We start from the raw sequence: 8,624 nt of genomic DNA, 5'->3' as shown, positions 1-8,624 counted from the left end.
GAGTACATTGGAGTAAAACAACCCCCCAAAAAACTTAATAAATGACTTTTGGCATTGATCTTAGCAGACAATCCCACGTATTTTGTAAAAAGAGCTGGAAAAATCCCTGATTCTTCTTGAAGTTTGAGGGTTTGAGTGGTGCAGGAGAGAGGGAAGACAGGAGGGAGCAGGTTAGAAAAGGGGAGGAGTAGAAGAGGAGGGCAAAAAAGGGGGGAGGGAGGGGAGGTATGATAGTGAGAGGAGCTGAGACTGTATAGCCAGAACGAGCCAGAGGCTGAGAGGAGGCAGCAGAGGAGCAGCTCTCCTCCTGAGTCTTCATCCCGGAGAAGACAGAAGACAGAGAGACGGTCCAACCTCACCGGTCCTGAAGTTAAAACCATCCAAGATGAGGTATGTTATCTTTCAAAGCCTCTTGTATCTCCTCTTGTCAGGCACTAATGTGTTAAATGCAAAGATCCTGCAAAGTACAAGTTCTTTTTTAGGAGCAGGTTACTCTAACTGTGTGTGAGTGTGTATGTGAGAGACTAGATGGAGCAAAATGGGGTCTGATTTATCAAAATGTCAGTGGCAATTCTGTTGAGACACTGTTCCTTTGACATTTGAAGACTGATAACGTTCCCTACAATCAGAGTCCTTCTCAGCACAAAGTGACCTAATGTTACAAAGAACGATGACAAGAGTTGGTTTGTTCACAAACTTGACACTGAGGTTGTGTTTTATCCTCCTGCTGACAAAAAAAATGACCAAAAACTTCAAAAACTGAGCTCCAATAATTCATTTTTTTACTTGCACTTACTTTTGATTAATCCCTATTTTTTATTGCAAGACATTATTGGGTTTTAGAAGTCAGATTTCTTACTTTACCGCAAAGTTAAACTGCTGTATTACAAGGTGGCAACATTTCAAAAGCACATTTTATCTAATGAACTCTCTTTGTCACTAACAGACTGCTTCTTTGACACAGGTTTCCCTGAGTATCTGTCAGCTGCTCTCTTCATTAGTGCCATTAAGGGCGGTTTAATGTTATCACACACACTGGCTCTATTGATCAGCTACACCATTCCCAAGGGGCAAATACCCCAGACAAGCCTGTTTTATTTTAAAGTCTGCATTATGTTCAGCAGATCTTATTTCAGAGGAGAGGAGACTCATTGAAAATCCCGGAGCAGGGGCTGTCTTTGTGCACACGTCATGATATCATGCAAACTCTGGCTGCACTGCAGAAACAGTTTAACACTGTAGAGACAAAGAGTTCAATAATGACAGAGTGATGCTAGAAGGGGAAATTCAGTGCCACTCCTGGCTTCTCTTAAAAAGCCCGTGGAGCGGCCGGAGTGTGATACAAGCACGAGCCTTTGACACCGTGATGTCGAAGGAGTTCTGCCAGAGCTCTCGCTTCTAGAATGATGTCATTTAACGTCTGCTGCTTTGACATTTTTAAAGCAGATTTCACAGTCGGGTGGAGGATAATTGTTTCAGAAAAAAAACAACAACTTGTAAATTATCAGGATTATTTCAGGCTCACAAAAGCAAATGCCTCAAATTTAAGTAATAATTTTCTCTGTGTGACCCCCGACCACCACTGTTTTAGTTCTACTTGAAGCAATACTTCGGCTCTTTAGAAGTGGGGCTCGGTGAAGAGCTAACAAACAGTAAATATCTTACCTGTTGTTGATTAGCTCTTCGAACAGCTTCAGCTTGGATTAATAGTTTTACTGTTTTTAGCCATAAACTTTTAGGTCAGAATTAAAAGGATTTCGGACATCTTAAAACACTTCATTGTGGTTCATGTGAACATTTTATTTTTTTTTATAAACTTGTCAATTTCTCATTTCATAGACTCTGTTATTTGTGAATGCAAATGGCAGCAGAAGCATTAAAAAGTTGACAAATATCAGTTTTTCTGCAACTGATGCCAATTTTTAAAAATAAGGGCAGCCGATAGCCAACATACAACACCAGTTCTTTTTAACTTTGGCGTATTATTTACCAGAATTTAACATGAATTGCTTAAATTAAATAAACATATTTTAACAGCATTTAGAAGACCTGTATACTTAAGCATAATAAAAAGCATTTTAATTTGAAAGCCTAAATTGTGGGCTACAGTAATATGCTTGTAGGAGCTGCTGCTGCATCTTTATTTTCCTACTTGGTAATTGGGTATGAACAGGCGTGGCCAATTATTTTACAAGTGACCAATATAATACTTTAATACCGTACTTTCTCTAGAAGCAATTATCTGTAGCTATTTGTCTTCAGTTGGGGGCTCTTCTCAGAATATCATATTAAAAATGCTGGAATAATTGTGCAATGTGAAATTGACGGTTGTTTTAAGATGGCAGCAATCCATTTTGGTCTTGGCCTTGCTCAGATTAGCTGTTATTTTATTAATCTGCTCAGAATTTAACTTGATTTCTCCAAACTGAGGTTGTTCAAAACACTAGCTACATCAGGTAAGATATTTATTATTCGCCACCTTTCCAAAGAACCCCACCTCAAGAGATCTGGACTGTCCATTTAATTTGATGGTCTAATTGTAAGGAAAGGAAAAAAAAAAAAATCTTTAAGGTGCTAATCTCTTATAGCTGTCTACAGCATAACCAGTCTATCACTTATGGAAAAAAACTGTGCATTAATTTTCTGTAGCTTAACTAATCAATTACCAGCCTGCGCTCTGTATGAGGCATGCCATAAACTGGTTTTGAGGGTGACACGCCGAGTCGAGCCAATCCTACAGTAGATGCATGTATTCATGTGCCTGTGGGCTGCATCTGTGTAAGCGTGGACGTGCGTATAGATGGCAAAGAAAGTATATGGAGATCAATGCAAGCAGATGTTCCCTCTGCACTTCAAACGCTGCTCTGTTGTTGGCGCCGCAACGCTCCGACAGGCCTCGCGCGAGGGGATCAAAGGCTAATGAGACAGCCATCGCACAAACGCACCCGGCAGACCCATGAATATTGATACGGCTCAGGAGAGAGATGGAGGCGAGAGAGGGTGTCTTCACTCGCTCAACAGCAGATTAAAGACGAGCGGGAGGAGGGGGCGCTGTGTGTCAGAAGGACTTTGGGGTATAAAAGCGGCAGAATATGTGGTCAAGAACTGAAAAGGCTCATGACAGGTCTCATTTACACTGGTTAAAGGAGTTTAAAATGTCAGTTTGGCTCTATAGCTGCTGTCAGTACTATGTATTTGACTTGAATACAAATTACGGCAAAATGATGCATCATGTCCGAACTCCTACAGCTGACAAGTCTGAAACTAAAAGCAATTTTCACTGATTTGTAGATAAACAAGATAAGTAATTTTCCACATGAGAAAATGTTTGAAGGGAGGAACAGAATGTGAGATTGAAACATCTTTTTTTTTTTTCTATCTTTGCCTCACAATAAAAAGCTGCTCACCAAAACAGTGGGTGTCCAAGGTGTTGTGATTTTTTTTATTTTTTCCAGCCGGCAGAAACAAGACGACAGCCTATCTTTTCTTGCAACACATACAGCTGTGTTGTGTTGTGTATGATTGCCTTAAGGTGACATGTTTCCCACAAAACACTGCCTTATCTCCTCCTGTAGGGTGGTTGTTTTGTCTAGCAGCGCGGTTAACCCTCTGAGTCTCCTCACTTTGTTTCCCTCACTGAAATGCAGTGACATGAGATGGTAAATTTAGCTCCATCTCTTGCAGTATCTGTCTAAATATGGACAAGCATCCTCTCCTATCTTAGTTTGTAAAAAAAAAAAAGAATAACTAATATAAGCTAAAGGTGACATTTTGGGTTATCTCGTCCACTGAAGTGAAGGTTAAAAAATATATATGTTTTTTTTATAGGTAGTATGTCATTTCAGCCCTTTCCTGCTGTCTGCAGGCAGGCAAAGAGACACTGGAAGGGCGATGAGAAGCGAGGCAGGCAGGCAGATAGGCTGAGGGAGACTGATTCTGCTGGAGGGCCGTCTAAAGCTTGTGGGCGACGCTGCTTCCATCTCGACTCGGGGTTGTAAATCAAGCCTCCCCTCCGGGGCCTATCTTCCATTCTCAGACCTTCACAACAGCTTGTTCTCCAGCCTGTGACGAGAAGAGCTGTTGTCACAGCAGCCATCGATCGTGTGGGATGAGTTTGTCGGACCGGGGGATTTTACCCATCAGAGCGTGGTCACTGAAGTGTCCCATCTTGTCTCTGTGTCTGTCTGTGGGCTACTCTTCCTGTAGAATGCCAAGTCGCTACAAGCTTTTGTCAGCTGTGCCTCACAGAGCTCTAGCGTGAAAAGAAAAGGATTTTCTCGCTAAAAAGAAACACTGGTCGGTTGCCATATTTGAAATCCTTTTTTTAAAAATTAGCAACATGTGCATAACACGAACAACACAGCGCATTTCTTTTTATTTAGTACATTTTCGATTAACTTCCAGGTAGAAAGATGGAAAAACAAACCTTTTTAGAGAACAGAAAATGGGGAAACTACTGCATGTAATTCAGTTACTTTCAATAGCCACACAAACCGAGACAGTCTAGTCTCACAGAAACGTGTCAAATGAACACAAACTTGTAACATTTTACAGGCAAATAAAATATTTAAAATATGAAACTGCACCCAAAAAGGGGGGAAAAAAGCTTCTTCCTAAATGTGCCAAGTCTAGACTCTGAGACACTCGACTTTTAGGAATATGTTGCCTTAACTTGATTATTAAAAAGTCAACAAAATTTATTATTATTGGAGATTCAGACAAATTAATTTCTTGACCAAAGACACGGCCTTCTGCGTGACCATAAACGAACACAATCTCAAGCCTCCTGATATCAAATTTTATCTCTCAATAAACCTGTAAACATTTTGTGGCAGTTTCACAAAATGTGTAAGACTTTATTGTCATGTGCCATTATTTTGTTTTATTGTGTATAAAAGTTCCCATCCCAGATCAAAACTACTAAGATGACAAAAACATTTTTGTTTTGTATACAACATTTGAAAGCAAATGTAATTGCTAGAAATACCAGCAGAATAAGAATATAAAATTAAATCTATTTATTTTCCTACTTTTGGATGTTCCAAATGAACACATTTCTTTTTATTTTTTTCCCCCGAATGTTACATTTTGTGCTAATTCACATGATGCTGAAAGAGCTTGAGATCTCGCTCACTCTATTAGCTCTCAGACTATATGTTGTGGATAAGTCTCAGCTACTACCACACCAACTTTTCACCAAGTATATGTAAAATAGACTAAGTTGTTTCAATTTTTAGGTCAATTGGCTGTGGTGGCCATCTTTATTTGGGTCTACTTCAAATGATAATCAGTAGTTACTGCTTTCTGATGGTCTTGTAAAACCTTTCCAGTGGTTCATGATATTTTGCTAACACACATGCAGGGTACTCATCCAGTTATTACCAAAGTTTAAAACCAAGATTTTACATGATCAGTTACTTTTCAAACTTTTAGTTACTGCCACACAGAGTTTCAGCTAAATGTGGCTAACTTACATTATCTGTGGCAGCCATTTTGAATGTTGTCTCCAAAAGGGAACCAGTTGTAGATGTACATCCAATGATTGCTTTCTGAGAGTTTCATTCCCGTCAGTCCAGAGCTTCATGAGATATTTTAGTGACAGATGAACACACAGGTGATTACATTATTACCCCTTCACTAACATTCTCCTCACTAAATGACAAAGCTGTTAGCATCTTCAGTCATTAGTCGGCTCCATCGGAGCGCTGAATTGGTGTTTTTTTTCTTTATATCTTCACAACCTGATTGTAGGTGATGCAATATTTAGACTGCACCGTTACTCCGGTGTTGCTACACTTTTACACAAGCAACAGCTGTGCATCACCGGGGCCTTTTGTTGCTCCTGTTTTTTTATTTTATTCATGACTAAAATCACAATGTCTTTTAATGAGCACAGGGATGAAAAAATCCATTTAAATCAAATCAAAAGCAAATTTAACAAAGTTTTTGCAGTAATGCACTCTTAATATTATTCTCACCAAAAATCAGGCAGCTTTAAAGCCCGCAGATTGAATTATTCTACTCTTTAAAAACCAATTAGCTGAAGGTTTCATGGAAATCAGCAACAGCATTTGATCTCCTGATGTCTTTTTGAATTTATCAGGGTATAAATTATACAAATTTGACAGTTCCCAAATTAAAGACCTCATCCCTCTGACATTTCTGTCAGGTGAATACCTAACAAGCTAAAATCCACTCATAAATTATTTAATTTTCTGATCCGTCCATGCGTCTTTGACACACCTGATGCAACAGTCTGTTTAAAAAGAATATGTTTTAAGTTCTTATCTTATATACTGTATAAGGGATCCCCAAATGTGGACACAAACCCAAAAGAAGTCTTATCTGGACACAGATTCGTTGTTGAATTTTAGTAGACATCTTTTAAATTGCATATGTTTTCCTGTGTTTTGTGCTAATTTGTTTTATGCAGCACAGCTTATTTAGCATTTATGGTAATTCAACCAAGGTGGCGCAGCTTTTGTTAAAAATTTACATTGATTCGTTTTAAGTGGCGCAGCTTTTCTAGGATTTACAGTAATTCCCACATCTGTCTGCTGTTTTCTGCAGAAAGAAGCTGCCAGCCCACAGACCTGGAAATAAAAACCTAATGGTGAGAGAAGAAAACTAACAAGGCTGTCACTAAAAGAGAATTTAAATATATACATTATATATACATCTAATAGACCTTTTGGTAGAGAAATTTCTTTTGGAAGACCTTTCCGAATTTTAACTAAAGACCGCTGTGATATATAAACAGGAAGTTGTCATTTAATATCAAAATACATTTTTAAAGTTTAAAATTCCCCTCTAAAAAGCAATCTAAACAACCTTTTTTTTAATAATAAAGAGGCTCTTAAATAGAATTACCTTATCTCACAGAGGTGGAATGTGTATAAAAATGTACCTAAATTGATGATAGGAGATATTGCGCCACTGTGTCACCAGTGCCTCCATTTCTTTATTTTTTATTTTTCCCTCCTCCGGCAGTTTCAAAGCATTTCTTCATCTTGTTTCCTCACCCTGAAACCCACAAGAGCACACCCACTCAACCTCCCAGCCCGCTGAGAGCACTTGAAAGCAATTTTCTTTTAATCAAGTTTACTATAAAGGGCCCTCTGATGCCAGCCTCAGCAACACTTCCATTTGTTTTGTTTTTTTCTGCTCCATCTCTCGGTATTATATTGATTCCTTTATGAGAGCTATGAAATAGTGTTTACTGAAAGAGTGCAAATTTTGCTCTGTTTATTGCTCCTTCTGCAGAGGAAGCCTCATTCTTCATATGCTCACAAATTCAAACTGATTCCTTTCATCGTTAAATAAACTGATTTTCGTCAATGGAAAGACCATGAATGCTTCTAATGGGCCGAGAAGATGGCAGCAAATTTCCTAATTTGATTGACAATCCATTAAACATATTTCATTAACTACCATATGACAAAGAAAAGCAGCATGTGAAATGTTTGACACCATTGCGTGAAAAATGACTGAAATGGTCCATCTATCGTCGAAACAGCTGCCTATTTAGTGTTGCTTGCCCTACTAATCAATTAGACGTTGCGATTGTGCTCATTTCACTGCTGTTAGTGATGGAAGTGGAGCTATAGCTCCGGTGTAGAATAGGTTTTAGATCAATGTGAAATAAAACAGACCTGAAACGGTCAATTAAACGATACTGTCTGAGAAGTTTCCTGAGGAAATAGCTTTCTGGTGAACTTTGATTCTTGAAATGTGCCCAAATGTGGCATTTAGTTTGACTATAACTGGAATAAACACAGCTGAATCAAATAAATAGAACAAAAAAAAACAAAATCCCGTTTGTGCCAAACTGTAAAGTAAAAATACTCCACAAACGCCACTCTTTAAACACCCGATTTTATAGGCTCAACGTGAACTCATCCACCCCGTCATCTCCTCCTCGTGTCCTCTGGGCAAACAAGTTCCTGCTGTATCATATTAATAAGGAACATATTTTATAACCACTTAATAGTCGCTGACCTTGAATCTGAAGCGCCTGATACGAGCGTCGTCACCCTGCTGCATTGCTAATTCAGATGAGTGTCTGAACAAGAGCACCTTGTTTGAAATATCATGATGCCTCACTGCTTCAATAAGATTACACATAAAGACAAAACAAAGCACACATTACACTGGCGCAAACTTTGTATTTGCTGTAAAGTGAGCAAATAGAATATATTCAACCCAATTAAAACCCAATTTGAGCAAATTTTTCTCCAAATTCTGTAAAAGAATTAGGGGAAAAAATCGAATTGCATAAACTACTAGTTTGCTTTCCCCTACTGCAGTATTCACTTCAACCCACGTCCAGTAAAATAGCTCCAAAACTTAAAGAATTACTATTATATTAGTACTATAGGTATATTATCATAGGTAGGTAGGTAGGTACATTTATTTATATAGCACTTTTCAGCACGAGGCGACTCAAAGTGCTTTACAACACAGAACAAAATTACAAAGTTACAGAAACAAAATTACAGACAGGTACAAGATACAATGATAACTAATTGTCTAAATAAGCTAAGCTAAACTAAACAGATCTAAGCATGACTAAATGTACAGAACTAAACTAAGCTAAAACTAAAACTAACGGTACTGAACTATCT

General features: G+C 38.3%; 1 long non-coding RNA gene across 1 annotated transcript in view; it reads left to right on the top strand.

Moving 5' to 3' along the window:
- The first annotated feature begins 201 nt into the window (after positions 1-201).
- LOC108235045 overlaps positions 202-8,624 on the top strand; it is a 57,257-nt gene continuing 48,834 nt past the window's right edge. The window contains exon 1 of the long non-coding RNA XR_001808559.3: positions 202-390. This is a non-coding gene — a long non-coding RNA (uncharacterized LOC108235045). The remainder of the gene's footprint in view (positions 391-8,624) is intronic.

The sequence above is a fragment of the Kryptolebias marmoratus genome, linkage group LG18, assembly GCF_001649575.2.
Source record: "Kryptolebias marmoratus isolate JLee-2015 linkage group LG18, ASM164957v2, whole genome shotgun sequence".
Classification (NCBI taxonomy): Eukaryota; Metazoa; Chordata; class Actinopteri; order Cyprinodontiformes; family Rivulidae; genus Kryptolebias; species Kryptolebias marmoratus.
Note: the sequence above shows the minus strand (reverse complement) of the source record. Positions and strands in the feature narration are given on the sequence as shown.